The following is an 18,062-nucleotide window of genomic DNA, read 5'->3' on the forward strand; positions in this document are numbered from 1 at the left end:
TACTTATTCATTACGATTAGATTAATTAACATTTATTTAATGCGCAAACAAAATATTTCAAACATTTGAAATTATTAATGTATCGTTCATAATTGTTATTTTGCAGTATTAAGCTATTCTTCCTTCAAATTTGATTAACAGTTATTTTTAAGATACAGATACTTTTACTTAAACATTTTAATCGTAATTTGAAATTTTCTCGCAAACACGTAAGGAAAAAAGAAATTTATTAATCGTGGAAGTTAAGGAATTTGAAGAACTTCCAAAGTTAGATGTATCTTTAATTAGAATACGCTATCCTAGGATTGAACTAAAATTATGATGTATCTTTCAAACGAATTACTTTACTCTCTTTGCTCCGTTCATTTACGTCATTTACGAAGCTGTTTTGATTAGGAAGAACGTCCGGCAGCATTTGTCGTACGAAACTCGAAACGATCTTGCTTATAGTGGCGGCGTTCTCGTTCTCCTCGGGTTCGAGCACCAGAAGTGCTTTCGCAGAGGGATGCTTCTTGCTCATCTGGTGGCGTCTCTCACAGCGCATGCCTTGAAATCATGGCCGATATACGCGTCGGGTCGACCGGCGTGTTAGAAGACGCGCGCTCGATGGCCATTGCGGTGGTGGCGTGCTTAGAGTCCGCTGCCAGAACGCGCGCAAGAGTATACGCCAACCACCGGTGGCAAGAATAATAGCAAGGGTCCTCTCCAGCGCTCCCTTCATCTCGCTTCTGCGTGCCGGGTGCCTCTCTTTTCGCGGCGCGGATAACACGCCGCAGTCCTTCATGCCGTTCACCGGCAACCCTGCGAACAAACGGGCCGCCAGGCCGCCTTATCTCAAGACGCTTTAATGTGTTTAACCCGGCGAAGATAGTGGACAATTTATTGCTCCCTATTTTAAGCGGGATTTCTGTCTCTCTCGTTCTCTCTTACGTCCCTCTTCGCTTTCCTATCTCTTTCTCTACCTCTCACCCTCCGCGATTACTATATGTTGCTCTGTGGTAGCCTCTTCTCAAATTTGGCTTAAATCACTCGACGAGACTTCAATTTTTCATATAAAGGAGACGAAGATAAAAACGGAAATGTTTCTATCATCACTTTCTTTAATCTGATTTTCTTTCTTCGCGCGTTTTTTTTTCAATTTTTCTTAGTAATTAAAAATCAATCAACGTGCATGAGTTTAAATAACTCAGAAATCAATTACAATTCTCGACCAGCTCGTAGGTATTCGATAAAAACTAATATTTGATCGACTCGTCTAAGTATTTCTTTCTCGGAACTCTTTCTAATTAAATTAACATTTTAATTAATTGTAAGTGATATTTATAGATATGCAATTTACCTTTTCGCGATAATATTGTAGCAAAAATGGCATAAATATCTATTCCTGATGCTCATCCGCTGTCAGTACAGTATTCGATGCACGATGCAAACGTAGCAGCACCGATTTTTTAGGACAGGGCTTCGGCATCGGCAGATGTTTTTTTTCCAAGTGCGAGTCAGCGAGATTTCGAGCCGTCTTGGATCGATTTATTAGTCGACGAGATAACGGCAGAAACACGTGCGGTGACCGCGTTACGAGCGTACTCCGGGCCCGAAATTGGAGTCCTTGCTGTCACATGTTCTTTCGCTCCTCGTAAGACCCCGTTTCGTATCACAGAACATTCCAGGAAGATCCCGAAAGTAGACGGATCCTCGATAAACGGCTCGCACGTGAAGGGAATTGATTTATCGAAACGTCTAAACGCGATATATTATAATATTAAAAAACGTATCTTGAATATTAGTAATGCCTGATTATATGATCTTATATTTCAAAAAAAATGACGTGTATTTAATTCCTATGCGTGTAATTCCGTATTAGTTCTAAATTGTAAGATTGTGATCGTCTGAAGCTAGAAATATTCGGAAATGTAGTCAATACATTTGAAAATACCAATTCAATTTTATTACTGGTTTCTCAGAACAGCGCAATCAGTTTTCGTTGCTGCGCGATTTACATAAATATCCATAAAACACAATTGATACCAATACCATTTTTTAATAATTACTTCCCCTTTTTATTAGTCCACTCTTAGAATTTCGGGTTAATAAGGGACCAGGCTGAATTTTGTCAATCCTATAATTAGACCGGGAAGCGGAAGAACAATGCCGTATCCGCCTACTCGCGCGTTTCAATTCAAATTCAAATGCCCGTCGTAAATTGGAAGTATACTGCGCATCGAGAGGTCAACTGGCAGGCAGCGAGCACGCGACGGGAGAGAACAGCGCGGATTTTTCCGAGCCGGTTGATAGACGCGACACCTATTTTCCGCTCCGGCTCCATAAACCACCTGGCGAGACCATTGAGATGGCCATTGAGCGGTCGCCGCGATTTTTCTCCCCGCGCGAAACTCGCTATGCATCTCGCTATGCAACGAATGAATACGCGACCTTTCCTCCCCGTTGCACAACGACGGCACTCTGGATAATAGAGCTGCATCTCTCCACGATGCGCTCGCGCGCACGCAACGCGGAGACGCGAACGAAGTACGTACGTTTAACGTGGTCGCGCGCTCGCTTGAATAACGATTTATAAAACTCTCAGCGACGACGACGACGGCGACGACGATGGCAGAACGTCGGTCATCCTCGGTCGAGTTCATTACGAGCGTTATTTGCATGCCCGGCCTCCGTGATGCGTCGAGGAATCATCGGAATCCGTGCATGTATATTTCTTTTTTTTTTAAGCGTGTTTGTTACAACGATTCGCAAGTATGGCATGATCGGATTAATTATTTCGATGATGGTATATGTGAATAAACTTTAATAGTGAGTAATGGTCTCGTGTAACGTAGAATGTGAACATAGAAGAAGAGACTAGAAATGTACAAAAGAGAGGAGAGGAAGGATAGAATGCAGAATTTAAAAGAGAGAGTAATGTGTAGAAAAAAAAATGTAGAAAGTAAAATGTTTTTAGCAAAGAAATATATACGCGTAATAAAACATCAAAATATAATAAAGTTTAAATTATTTAATAAAATTATTATTACAAATGGAAGTTCTACATCTTTAAAATTTTGTATGATAATGATAATTGAAAAGTAGCTGTGTCTTAAATGTGCGAGAACATATTTCCATATCGAATGGCATGTTTTGTACTATCTTCGACTCTTTATAAAACCTCCAAAAATTTTCATTTTAAGTCTGAGATGTTGACATCAAATGATTGAACTGTGATTTTTATACATGCATAGAGTATATCCTATTCCATTCTTCTACACGTTTCTCGAGCACGCCTTTCCTTCTTTCGTCCTTTCTCTTTCCTCTTGTCTTTCATGCGCCACATTCTTTTTTTTTTCTCTACGGGGATGAGGTCAGCCGGCGTTAATGAGCAAATAAATACGCATGTGCGTGGCCTATGCTAATTCGGCGTATATCCGCGTATGCTTATCGTCGACGACAATGCGCGCAGCATCGGCCATCGGCGGCGATTAGCTTGCGGCAGAGGTAACGCGCGAACTTTGACCCCCGTCGTAAAAATCGTCGAGTTACCGTTTCGCTGCAGCTGTTACGGATGCAAATGCCGATGCTGTCGTCGTCGTCGCCACGGACGTAGCGACCCCGATTACTTGCCTCGCGAGCTTGTCCGTCCGGACCGACCGCTGCGCGATTCTCGATTCCAGACGATAATTACTGGTCGACTGGGCGTGCTTTCATTCGCCGCGTGTTCGTCAGATCAGGTCAAATGCGAATTTTTTAATGGCGTTTCCTCCCAACGACAGGTGATCAGATCTAATCCAGCGGCATATGCATCGGGTCGCCGGGGCGATCGTTTAGTCACGAAAGATCATGTTTGTAAATCAGTGAGATACATGTGTTGAAAGTCGCAACCGACAAAAAAAGTAAGTTGTTACATGCATATGGTGAGTTTTTAAGATCACTGGCATAGATTTTTATAAATAAAATGATTGAATGAGGTAAGTTTTATATTGCGCAATATATAATTTGTAATAAAATAACATTGATAAAATGGTTTTTGCACGCGTGTCATACCGATGTAATAAGAGGTGGAGCGCAATTTATTTGCTTTCAACAATAGCATTTTAAAATTTTCTTTCTGGCTTCTTACAAAAATTATATTAACTTTCTTGCTATAAGCTTATATATCTCTTTCAGTTTTTTGATATATTTTACAGTATATTAAATATTAAACATGTATATTATATATAGATATATATATTTTTTTAGATTTACTATAATTATATCTACTATTTATACTATCTTTTACAGTTTTATCTCTATCTTTATTAAACTGCAGGAAAGTATCGTAAACAGAAAACCTCTTAAAATATTTTCTAAAAATAATTTTAGATAACAGCGCTCTTTCCTCTTTCTAATCGCATTTTTTGACAGACAGATTTTGAAAAAAATTAAATCTCGTCATGATACGCGTATCGCCTCATGCTCTATCTCACAAAAGCTTATCAGCATTTTATTGTAGCATAACATATTTAACTGTTATACACATCGTTACTTGTATCTGATAACTCGCACAAGCACATCAACGCGCAATTCACACAATTTTCACGAGCACAACCCGTCCTCGTGTCGTCCTCGGGGTCTTTCTCGTGTAGACGCGTGTTATTTGACATTCGAAACTTCGTGCTCGCTGCCGCATTGTCACGGAAGATCATTATGGTTAGAGATACAAAACGTACGGCACGTGACTCGCTCCTGATTAAAATGTTAATCAGCGGTTCCTTCTCTTTTTTTTCCTCCCCGCCTCTCTCCCTCTCATCCGATATCCTTTCAATAACTCGGCCCGGAGTCCCGGTCGGTGAATGAGCCGCCCCCGTAGATCCCCGTGCGCCCATACGCGTCTCCGGTTACCTCTGTGGATTAATTATGGGGGTAGATCAAAAGAGCATGCGACCACAAAGCCGCTAATGCAACGGGTGGTCCGCGTTCAAAAAGTGCGCCTCGTATTTGGACTCGGTCGAGGCCTTCGTGAAAACGAAATATGTATTTCGGCGCGTATATATTCTATCCACCAGAATTTTTTTATTTCTTTCTTTCTTTGTCTGTCTCTCTCGTATCTCGTGCCTTTTGTTGTGCAAGATCAGGATTATGAACCTCTATCTGTGACTGATACTTTAACTCTTCACTTTAGCGACAACTACTGAAATCATCATTAAGATATGTGATTTCTACGTCGTTTCTAGCTAATTACGTACATCTGCACTTTTATCGGATACGACTGGTTTGAAAGTATGATAAATATAAAAGTTGAAATCTGTTGGAAAAAACAAACTTGCACATTTAAAGATAGATACATTTAAAGATAGATACATTTAAAGATAGATACATAAATTATACATGTTTTTTTTCTTTTAAATAGAATTGCTTTTGAATAGAATGATATATTAATCCTTCAATTTTTTTTCTTTTCAGTAGCATTTGTCTCGTTACGAAACTCGATATCTTGATTTTTCTATTGTGATGTCAATATTGTCTTTCTTTGAGAAATTTAAATTAAATATTTATTAATAAGGATTTTTTTGAAGATAATAGTTTTTAATCTATAATCTTAAATTTAACGATTTTTATTTTTTATTGAAACGACATAGTCTTAGAAATACATGTAGCAGAATATTTAGATTTATGCGAGGAAGAGGATGTAACGGGGATATCTGTTCTAAGCGGAAACTCCATAATTTACTTACAATTAAACGATTATAAACGAAACGATTATTTACTCACAAGTAATTATTTACCAGATTACGGGCATCGAGAAGCTCGGTAGGCGTTTGTTTGCATATTCATGCTGAAATCTTAACTTCTCCTTCTTCCTCGCGTTTCGAACGGTTATCAAAAAGTCTCGCGAGCCGATCGAGCGCCCTTGACTTTTGGGTTATCGCTGGGGGTCGCGGGGTCTCACTGATATATCCATAGAGTGGGACGAAAAATCGCGAGTAAGCTGTTCTTCTGCACTCATATACGCGGATTTATGCGCTTCACGAGTTGCAAGAGTCTTTAATGACCTTCTTTCGTTCGGGCAACGAATGTCAAAATGTTAATTGAACATCGTGTTCCTTTTCGTCGCTGCCTTTGTTACAAACATACGATCTTTTGAGCATCCTGGATAAAAAGCGCGATGACAGGATTTTGATATTAGGCTTCATACGTTTCTTTCATCTGAGACGGATTTAAAATATATTCCTTTTTTTCTATGCTGTATTTTTCTCTCTCTCTCTTCTTTACGGATAAAAATTTGTGCGTATCAAGCTCCGGATAACAGACATTCTACTCTGTGCTCCATGCTGGACATATTCTTCAACGGGATTCGCACTTCTCGGATTAAACGAGATATTATTTTTACCGTCCGCGGCTACAAAAGCGAAAAGTTGCGCTGTGTGCGGCGTTTTTGAATTTTTTAAATTCCGCACACTTTTTCTACCTCCGTCCGTTGCTGCAACGAGTGTTTTTAACTTTTTGTGGATTACGGTTTCGTCGCAGTCGTCGACGCCAGGCGTCACGTATGTGCGTATCTGTTATCCAACGCGAGAAAGAGTTCGGTCCTACAATTTGAACGCGCATTCACGCGCTGCAGTTTCGCATTGTCAAACAGTTGGTACGAAGATCTTCAAAGGGATCGTTAAAGCGTAGTTTTTGTTATAAATATCTCGCAATTTTTATCGTAATAAGGCAACAATTTTTGTCATAATATAGTAATTTTAGGTCTTTCTGAAGACAGTATTTTTTAATGACATATTTTTGAAAAATATCGCTTTAAAAGGACATAAACCGCAAAGTTGTATTAACACAGTTGAATTCTACTCTAAGCAAATTTTAACTTCTAATTAAACAAAATTTATTAACCAATTTTATTAATTTTTCAAAATTCCCTCAATACACTGATATCCACACTTTTTCGTATATAATTTTATAACTTCATTAAAATCGTTGACGTAGGTGAGAGTCGAATTTCTTTGAGAATCGAGCGGTTAAAAGACACTCCCGACTATATAATATAAATCGCGGCATATCGTTCGAACCTCGGCAGATCGCCAAATTAAAGGTTGCCATTGGAGCCCACGCCGCAGTATTCACGGGGGAGGCAAAAGGCGGCCGCCTCGAGGCATATTTATAAATTCACGCCGCAGATGCGCATAATGGCGCCGATTCATGACATTTGATTAGAGCATTGTCGCGGCTCACCCCACACCGACGACCGACTCACTCTCCCGCCGTTTTCTACGACTCCGTAAGCGGTGGTGCGCCGTAAATCGCAACCCCTTGTAGCCGTCATCTTTTTGTGCCGGTCTTGCCGATGTTTCGCATCCGGTCGCACGCGATCATTAAATCGCGCCACCAGTCATTACTTTCCGATCGCCAGATCGATTTTCACGACCGCAAACTCGCGCCCGGGCTCACGAAGTTTCCGCGAACAATGGGGGGTCGAAGTTGTGCAGTTGTGCACCGGGTGTCCGTAAGTATCGACCTAACAATTCTCGGTCGAAAGATCCGAGACAACGAGCTCGATCATGCGGATGCATAGATAAATCTGTTGACCGGCGATTAAAAGCTTATTTTTAGGAGTTATTCATCAAGCCGGGTGCGATACATTTTAAAAGCTTTCAATCACATAAATAAAAATGATATGCAAGAGATAGGTATACGCGTATATATATTAATGCGTATAAAACTAAAAATTATATAAGCGTTTCCATTCGTAGAGATTAATGTGTGATATAAATTATCTTCTTGGCTACCACTTTTGACTCTGCACGAATAGCTCTGCTCGTCATATATAAAAGAGACGATAACTTGGTTGGATTAATGAAGGAGGCTATCGTCAGATTCTCAAAGATATTAAACTGAGAAGGAGAGTATTGTTGCGTCAATTCTCGTAACAAGGCACGCTCGATCGGCGTAAATAGTTCCCAGTTAGCGCACGCACACTGAGGCGGCCACCGGCGGCGATTAATTTATTTCAATCATCCGCAAGTCATAAAAGTTTCTTTCGTTGTCGGAGCGATGACTCGCTCTTTCTCTTGCTCTTTCTCTTTCTCTCGTCTGGCTATTAGGACTTCAGCCAGACCGAGCCGCGAAGTCCGGGACGGTGCAACTGGTTATTAATTCAATGATATATTCCGATCCCTCGTCACCGGGGGCCGATGGAGACTCTCACCGCCTCTTTCTCTCTATCCATCTATATCTATCCATCTATTTATCTCTCTGTCCCTCCTTTCGGTATCCATCTATCCATCCATCTACGTTTCTCTCGCCCCTTCCTACCTTTCCTCCCTTTCTCCCCCCCTTCCCCCGTCGCTCTATCTCGCCACCGCCTTCCTTCTCTCTCCGTCCCGTACTTCTATCACTTCCCAACTTGCGAGAACGCATCCTCGCGTTATAGTTGGGGTAGTCGTATCGCCCGCGGGTTGGTAACGAGGTTACGGACTCATCTCCTACTCGCCCGACAACTTGGGCCCTCGGTTCATCAGGCCACAATATTACTAATCAGCGCGAGGATTGGCTCGGTCGCTAAGTGCTCCCCAGGATTACCAATTCACGATGGCACGTGGAAAGCTGAGCAGCGCACCACTATATATCGAAAACAATGCAGAACATCGTGCGGCGTGCCGTTTCGTCCAAGATTGCGAATATTTTCGCCTTAATGGTCTAACTAAGTTACAAAACTGAACAAAAATCCAACTTTTAAGAGTAAGATATTATTTGTGATTTCGTGTCTTATACGAAGTGAAATATAAAACAGTAGAGAAGAGTCTATTGTTTTAAAAATATTGATTTTTCATTACGATGCAAAATTTTGTTATTTTTAATCTTTTATTATGCTTCATTACCTTTAGACTCGTCTAGATTAGAGGCCTCGATTATTACGTGGCGTTTCTATCATAAAATTGCTACTGGGATAAAAGAGTATTAATTATTATCAAGTATTACTGCTTTTTCTATACTCTCCCCTAAAATATACTTTTTGTAATTTATCGCTTTTTCAATGAGAAAAATATCACAGCTGCAGAAAATGGTCATTTTTAAATCAGATGTATCATATAAGATTTTTAATAATCACTTCTTTTATTTACATATAGCTGGAGCAGTCTGTAATTAAATCATATTTTCTTTCTTTGTTAATTGTAATATCTGAAAATCAATTTCTCAGACGAGATTGTAACTTTCTCTTTTGACGTGCGATACAATGATCGGCGATTAGGACGCGCGATGATTACGCGTGATCAGGGCGTGGTCGCGTAATGCAATCTTAATGAATTGCCATCGAGGGGATCGTTAGGTATAACCACCAGACGGATATCCACGCCGTTCAACAACCTGATTACACGTCGGCTAATTATAACGCATTGCGCCGGTAATTAATAATCGACTTCGGGATTCGGTCGAGGCGCCTAGCTCTCGTCCTTTGAGTTTCCAAGTGCCTTCGCAAAGCCAGCCCTCCCTTCTCCCTCACCCCCGGCTCACCCCATCACCCCGCAAACCCTATTCCGATGAGTGGATGGATCGAGTTGTACCTCGCGGAGTCTAAGAAAGTTGCGTGCTGCGCGTCCTCGCCGCGTCGCGTCGGATCGATGTCCTGCCGACAAACTATTCTCGTCGAGTCGCATTGCAGGCGGGAATTCACCACAAGCTGCTGGTATATTAATCGACGTTTGAGAATAGCGCTAAGATGCTCGCGACATTACACAGTCTACACATTCGACTTTCAGCTTCGCAAATTGAATCTGAAATTAAATATTATCTTGTTCTCCGCTTTCGTTTAAAAATGAATCGTAATTTGTTTGGTGCTTCGACGGCAGGCAACGTGATCTACGTTTTAATAACGTTGATTAATCTTTTATGGTGTTTTGAAAGAATGAGAGAATATATATAATTGATTTGTCTATCAGCGCAAGAAGAAGATTGCAAAGATTTCTTAAAAGGGATTGTGCACTTAATTTTCCACCTTATACATGTATAGATGCCGATATGTTACATGACTTAAAATTCGCATTGTATTTTGTTGTTATTTCGAAAACCTTATTCAGTAATATCACATCAATTAATCGATTATTAGAATTGAGTTGCATAACGTTATTTGAAAAATTGAAGTAATACTTTTTGTACAATGATCTTGGTGTCATGTCAACAAATCAATTATCTTAATGATCGACCCGCGTCATTGATTCCGATCTAACAGCACTCTGACCTATTTCGCTATCGTTTTTGCCTGCACTGTCTCGGAAACGTTCATCAAACAGTCCAAGCAGTGTTCTACCACAAACGCTTTCCAACCGCCCCGAAGGAAATCACTGTGTCGGTTCGTCTCGGCTGAATTCGATACCGAAAGAACAAAGCCGGTTTTCGGGACACGCACGAACGCGCTAATCTGGAATCCGACGGGGTGTAGAAATGTGTAGAAATCGGCGTGGAAAATGCGGCACCGCGCAACGTCACGTGGGAAGCGCGTCGAGCGATTTCTTCGAGAGAGCCGGTCCCCGGTCCCGGGTCCCCGAGATTTACAGCGCCTATTCTCTTCGCGGGCGCTCTCGCGCCCGCCCCTCGCCATTGTCCATAGCCCCGAGACCGTATCTCCTAATGACCGCTTATTAATATCGGACACTCCTACCTAGCACCTTCGGTGCCAACGTATTTATGGCTCGTCATTTGTTTGCCGAGGGGGTTCCGCCTGTGCGTTCGCGTAATCATGAGCGGTCACCACTGCGCCGACCGGAGCGGCAAAACGGTGGCCGACTTGACCCCGTTGCTTCGAAAAGGGCTAATCGATAGTTCCGTCATATCTGTCTTTCTGTCCCTTTTTCCCCCTTGATCACTTTTTCGTGACGCCTAATTGTTTCGTGGTAAATACGGGAAAGAATTCTGTAACCAAAGTTGTACTGTGGCGATCAATGACATACAAACAAATGTGGTAAATTGGACCGAAATTATAATATGTGCAGCGTTCAGTTGCGCTCGTTAAAATTTTTATGCTTTATACAGAATTTTATAATAATATGATATATGTGAACAATCTTTTTTTCACATGTGAACATATGTGAACAATATTTATTAGAATTAAAAAAAGAGATTTGATCTTAAGTGGATCGAAGTCCAAAGTAAATAATAATAATAATCAATTTTCTTTGACAATTCATTTATTTAGAATAGATTAAGATTTATTTTTCAAGCTTTCTTTGCTATAAAATATTTAAATAAATAAAGTTAGTTTGGCATAACACTGAACGAGCTACATAAGCTGTATATTTTGTCAAACGGAGGAGAAACGATAGTAGTTATCTTGGCGTGACGTTTCTCACTGAAATGCATGGACCAATTGAGAGTCAAAGATATATCCATACCTCGGCTGGACCGCGCGGGTTTTTCCACGACGTGCAATCCAATAAAGTTTCTTCATCGTCTTTATAATCGACATCAGCCGTTTTATCGCCGTCTATCTCTCTCTCTCTCTTTATCTCTGTTTCTCTCTCGCTTTTTCGTCGGGGGCTTCTGTTTCCGGCAACACGTCAACGCGAAAGATTGATATGGAAACAGCCTTTATGCCAGCGCGGCCGCGATTAATTATTACCTACTAGGTGCTGCGTTATTACGGCCGGTTGCTGCAATATCGATCAATTTCTCTCTACTTAATGGCGATGGCTAGCGCCCCGGCCTGGCACTAATGGCGCGGCAAATGTATGGCTCTCGCCAAGTTTCTTCGCCTCTTTCCTTTTTCCGCTCGCATCGCGCGCTGCTCAAGCGCTGCGTTTCGTTCATCTCGCGCGCGTTTTTCTCGACCGTCTCGCTAAGCCACTTCTGCTTGGTCAGGGTGCAGACACGACCTCGTGCCGTGCATTGCGTAATGCCTGCCTGCCTTCCCCGTCCCGCGCCACGTCGGACGAGCGTGATCTTTGTTCTGATGCTCATTTTTATTCTGCTTATACCGCCGGCAATGTGTCGGCTATTAATTTCGCGTTTAACACTACACTCGCAACTAGAGGTTGGACCTTGCTTCCTTTTTATCATTCGATCTGAAGAAATCCTAATCTATCTGCTTTATTTCATCATCAGACTAATCTATGTTTAATAATTCTTAATTACAATTTTTGCGGGACATTGAGCGAGATTCTTTGTATAGATGCACAGTTTTATTTCTCTTTTGACTCATGCTCTTTTGAATCAAGACAGGTCAAAGGTTTTTGTAAACGAATCGACGCGATCATTTTTAGAGATATGTTGTATTAGATTCCATTAAAATTTGCGTCGTCGTCTCCCAACTGATTGATTATCATTATAGGTATATCAAGTATATATTTTCTTTTATCAATTATCTGTAAATTTAGAGATTTATGATCATAGAAATTAGCAAGTGCAACATTGTTATGAAATATGGTATTTATAATATTTATTATGCAAGAATTTATTTTCTGTGGTGGATAACGATGTCGCGATCCTCGATTGCATCATCTTGTTTGCTTTATTGGATTTCCACGGACGGAAGACGTGATACTTTCTCTATACAATCTCATGTGTCATAATCATCGGCAATATAAATTGTCAATAGCGCATGTTAAAGTAACATGTCAACGAGGATGGCATTCATGCAAAAAAGAAAGTTAAAGGGTATTCTATACATTACAATTATATCTTATTTTCCGGAGTTTTATTCAATTTATAGATATACGACGGACAGTTTGGATACTTTTGCCACTAAATATCTACCTTAATTGATTGTAAGAAATAAATTTATGTCTTCGAGAATCACGTTTTTGCCGGGAGAAAAATATGACTGTTAGGCTATCCCGGGATATATACCACCTTCGGGTTAACCGATTGTCACCTAATCGTTACCACGGCTGTCGGTGGCATTTGCGGTTCGCCGTGAATCAACGCTGGCAGCACGCTGCTCGTTTCGGGTGTCCCGGCCGTTAAGCTTTTTTAAATTAGCTTTTTACGTTCGGACGGACGTGTAGGTGCGCGTTGAGGGAGGAGGAAGAGGCTAGAGGAAGAGCAAGAGGAAGAGTAGGGAGGAAAGAGAGAGAGAGAGATCGGGACGGAGAGGATCCGACTGGGTAGCAAAGTCCGTCATGGCCGGCCCGTGTAATCGGACTAAATTGGATAATGCATATTTAGAACGGCCTAAAAAAAAGTGAGATACTCGAATGCACCGGGGGTAGGCATATAGGGTAGACACGCGGGACACGTGGAGGGGCAGGAGGGGAACAGGCTTTAAAGGTCCTTCTTGACCTGCTCGAGTGGCAAGACGTGCCTGCTCTCGCTTCGCCTTTCGTCGTCGTTCATTCCGCCAAAGGCCACTGTATGCGTGCGGTTACTATAGCAAACGGATATGCTTTCGATTCAACTAGAATCGCGATTATGTGCTTGATGGTCTTTCCTTAGGTCTTAACTCTTCGAGTACCTCTTTTTAAATATACCACAGACGGACAGATATATTCATTGGTCGCAGGAGTTGATCTAAATTAGATTAATTATTAGATTAAGTGGAAAATTAAGTGGAAAAATATATAAAATTAAATTTATATTTTTAGCAATGCTTAGATACTTTATTAATATAAATAAGCTCGTGTTTCTCTCTAATCCGTCACGGTACTGTTAGAAAACTTGTGTGCTAATAACAAACATTAAATCTTGTTAGATTAGAAGATACATTATTTGTTGAGTATTAATTTTTCTATATCGAGAATGTTATTTATTTTGCCATATTCTGCTTACTCGAATCTAGTGAGAAAGTTTAGGTTGTATAATGGCGAAGAGCGAAGACTTTTCGAATTTAGCGAGAGGCGACAGCCCGCTCTTGCGACAAGAGCGTCGTCGATAAGGCCGCATTAATATTATGTATTATATATTCTGAATTGATTTGGTTTCTTGGATGATTAATATAGGAAAGTTAGACGGAAAAGGAGAGGATGAGATATGACCGATTGATGGCTTCATTTACTCAAGTCCGGAACGGGATAAATCATGCGCGCGACGTGTCGCGCGATCACGCCGCGTTCCATTTAGCGCCGCCGGTAGTGAAGCCTGGGTCTCTCTATCTCTCCTGCTTTTAAGATTAGGCACTTACAATAAGTATCATATAAGCTTCCAATTACTTCCTATCTTTTCCCCCGCGTTACGTTATCGCCGGCGCATTTGACGTCGCTCATTATGGGACGGCCGAGACGCGATAGAGCGCTGAGTTATGGGGCCGATAAAGCAGACGCTTCGGTTGTGTGCTCGTGTTCTCCAGGATAAACTATTTTTCAGATCTAGATTCTCGATTTATCGCCCGTCTTCAAAATTCTCGTATCTGGTATCGCGAGACTGATGCCCGAATTTTTCTTTGTTAATATGTTAACCGTCACGTTGATCCCCGTAGAAAAAGTGCCCAAGGGACCCTTTGTTGCCCAAGGAAATATTTTAACGTTTATCGTATCGGTATAGTTGATAGCGACGTCTTAGATGATAAAAGAGATAATATTATGAACGTAGGCAATTGTTAATTAATCGAAATAATTAATATAAACGCTATAAATGTACTATCCATGCATTTTATATTATATGAAAACAAATTGACACATGCCGAAAAAACAGTTATAATAATTATGATAGATTAGTAATCCGAAGTAAAGCAATACGATCAAACTGAACTTTTTGAAGGAACAGGTGAAAGAGAGGAACTATGAGAGGAAAAAGGGGAGATCTCCAAAGGGCACAGAGAGCATATTGCAGGTCATCCCGAAGGGCTTCCAGTCGCTCTTCTTGGCGCAAAACGTTCGCACGTTCGGATTCATTAAAGATTTAATTTCATTTAAGGTACGAACGCGGCGCGCGTTCGGTGCGGTTTATGAGAGATGTTTACAGCCTCGCTTCTACCGCTCTCGCGGCCGAGAGATAGATATCTCTGTGGCGGTAACGGGAGATGTAATGACGCGCGTGGATACATCTTCTTCGACGTGCAATGCGACGCGACGCAAATATCCGGAAGCACTTAGAGCGACCGTACTCCACGTACCCACGGCTACCACTCGGGCTATCGACTAAAAATCGTCGATACGTGTATGGTATCGGTTCGGCCATATATAGACCTGTATCCTGCATCTCTCATCGCTGTTAGCCACCCGCTCTCTCGTCGGTAGTCGAGGATAAATGCAAAATCGATCCGCGATTCGAAGGATCGGAAAGAACACGTGGAAGATAATGGCCGCATTTCCTGCTACGAATTCCCTTTGATTCCCCACGTATTTCGCGCGATTATTCTCTTTGCGGCTGATCACACACAGCCCCGTCACGATCCATTAATGATTTCGGTGATCGGAACGCGACTCTGTCCGTCTAAAATTTTCATCCCTCAAGAGCGTGATGTGGCACATATGCGCCATTCAAATTTATATATAATATACTTAACAAATATGCTTGGTTAATTAGATTATTGCTTTTGGACATACATATATATTGTTCTGTTTTCTTTTATTCATCATAAGTTTTTTAACTCCAATTAGCTAATTGAAGCCTTGACTCTATTATTTGTTTTATAAAATGTTAACTGGAAAATTATAGTTTTTTTACTTTGTGTATTTATATTATATCTTTGTATTTCTTGCTTATTATTTCAATTGTTTATTTTTTCTTCAATATACGAACATATTTGCATCGGTATTGAATTTAATATTCGTATGTTTCACAATTTTATATATTCTCTTATTTTATATTTTACATACATTTTCTGAATAACTTTCTTTTAAATTGTGTTTATTTATGTTTAAAATTTGTTGTATATGCATATTTTTATGTACCCACATTGTTAATACGTTTACCTCGAGAGATTTTTCAACAATGCCAAGTCCATTAAGATTTCTTCAATCCCGCGATTCCCGCGAGAAGGGTCATTTTAGAGCGACCATAAAATCTTCGTGTATCTGAGAACGATTTATAGTGAGTCGAATTAATTCTTCCGTGTGTACTGGTCGGCTCTTTCGAACCGAGTTAACGATGCTGACGTTTAGCGGACGGATGGGGGATTTGCAACAGAAAGGCAACGGTAAAAACCCATGCTGGTCAAGCTCTCGCATATATAATAAGCATAGATATATATGTATATGTACATAGCATATATAGATGTATATGTATATAATGATTCGAATTTGACATTATAAAACGGCCAGGCTATAAATCAATATTTTATCGAAATCTCTGAGAGATTATATGCAGCCTATTTCTTCATTTTAAATGGTTCGAAATAAGTACCTTTCCGTGAATTAAATTTAATATGTATATGTATGATTATATTGTAATTTCATAAGATTTATATTTAAAATACTTGGAACATCTTACACATATTTTAGTATATGTATATATATTTACATATACGCGTGTATGCAAACGCGCGCGCGGCAGGACGAGGACGTGTAGACGTGTATTAAATTTCGGATAATACCGAAGGAACGTCCGTTCGCGGGGTAATTAATGTGCCTCCGGGGATCCGGTCAAGGAAACGGAGGGGCCGCGCGCGGGGGGGAGGGGGGGGGGAAGCAGTCACGAACGAAGGAAAACGGCAACGAAAAGGAAGGAGAAGGGGCCCAACCTCGGATTGGTTTTCTCACAGTGAGCAGTCCGTCCCGTACCCGAAAACCGGACATCTGGACACAGGACAGCTGCGCCGACCACAACAGGGTCGTGCCGCGGAAGGCATGCAGGGTTTCACGGGGGTGAAAACCGTGCGCGCTGTGCATCGATACGACGCCACCCCGTAGTGTGCATACCTATGAGGCCGCACACCATGGGCACGTAGGCCCGTCGAGCAAATCGTCGACGCGGGAAATGCGGAATCGCGTTGACGATCCCCCGAAATCATCGAGCGCGACGCGAACGGAACCATTCCCCCCCCCCCTCCTTATTGTCGCGCCGCGAAAGCGCCCCGTGTCTTTCCCCATTTCGGGAACATATAACGCGAGAGGATCTCTCGACCAAATATCCGTGTGACCCGATCCGGAAATCAGTGGGGCTTTATTGACTGAGTACGTGGGGCACACAGGTATCGATATGCGTTTGAAAAGCTATATACGCGGCGATTTTTGTCATTCGTCTTTGCATCTCTTCTGATCCGTACTCACATTAAATTTAGAACTCAACGGAGATCTTAGATTAACGATTTTAGATTTTAAACTATAAATTAAATACATAACTCAATAGTCTACTACAAAATTCAAATCGACAGATCATAAAAAAAGACATCAGGGGATGATAAAGTTAGATACTATAACGTTAGTATTCGCGTTTTCTTTATTGCAACAAACTCTCTATCTTTTTAACATAAAGATATAACGATTTTACTTTGGCGCGGTGCATCGCAGAGCAAGTAAAATTGACATTCAAGGCGACAGCAAAACGTCTCTATCGCCAGCGAAATAAGAATACGATAGAACCGTAAGTCTTTTGGGAGAAAAATAACGCTTCCTCGAAAAGAACGAGAGAATCCGAAATCCGACACGAACTAACACGTGGTCCCCGAGCAAAGTGGCACTCAGCACTTCGCCCCAGGCTTTCCGGACCCCTTCGAGTGCCACCCACCCGCGCTTTCATCATAGTGCGGAGCTGTGCTTTCTCGCCCCTGCCCGCCACTTGTCCACCCGCGCAGGGTGGACGCAAGGTGTTTCTCCCTGTCGCTTCTCTGGCTACCTGTCGATGGCGGAAACGATCTCGACAATGGTCATCTGCTATTGATCGATACGCGGTAAATTTATCTCCGATTTTTGTTACAATTCTATGGAATCCTTTATTTTGAATTCCTTTAACGTATACGTTTTCATATTTCTGCACTTATTCTTACAAATAAATGTTGAAAACTTATTATTATAATTTAATAAGCTATCTAAAAAAAATTCGTTCTCTTAATCGAGGGATTTTTTAAATGAAATATACTTCATTATTATTATTTTCAAAAAATTTAACAGTTTTTTTTGGAAATAATCATGTTAATCGAATTGTAATGATAAATGCGTCCCTGATTTACGCATTGATATTCGCAGCATCATTACATTTCCTTGTCGATATCTATCGCTCAATATGCACAT

The 18,062-nt window shown here is 41.1% G+C and overlaps 2 long non-coding RNA genes across 2 annotated transcripts in view; one reads left to right on the forward strand and one right to left on the reverse strand.

Annotated features, from left to right (window-relative positions):
• The window catches only part of LOC139774182 (uncharacterized), a 71,321-nt gene that overhangs the window by 28,221 nt on the left and 25,038 nt on the right, over positions 1–18,062 (forward strand). The window lies entirely within an intron of this gene.
• On the reverse strand, positions 208–2,604 carry LOC139774202 (uncharacterized). Its single transcript, XR_011718534.1, has 3 exons — positions 2,535–2,604; positions 1,340–1,737; positions 208–801 (listed from the first exon to the last, which is right to left on the reverse strand). It is a non-coding gene; the product is annotated as an uncharacterized lncRNA (long non-coding RNA).

The sequence above is a fragment of the Temnothorax nylanderi genome, unplaced genomic scaffold (assembly GCF_030848795.1).
Source record: "Temnothorax nylanderi isolate EJ_2023f unplaced genomic scaffold, tnyl_v1.0 TNYL_tig0075_pilon, whole genome shotgun sequence".
Taxonomy (NCBI): Eukaryota; Metazoa; Arthropoda; class Insecta; order Hymenoptera; family Formicidae; genus Temnothorax; species Temnothorax nylanderi.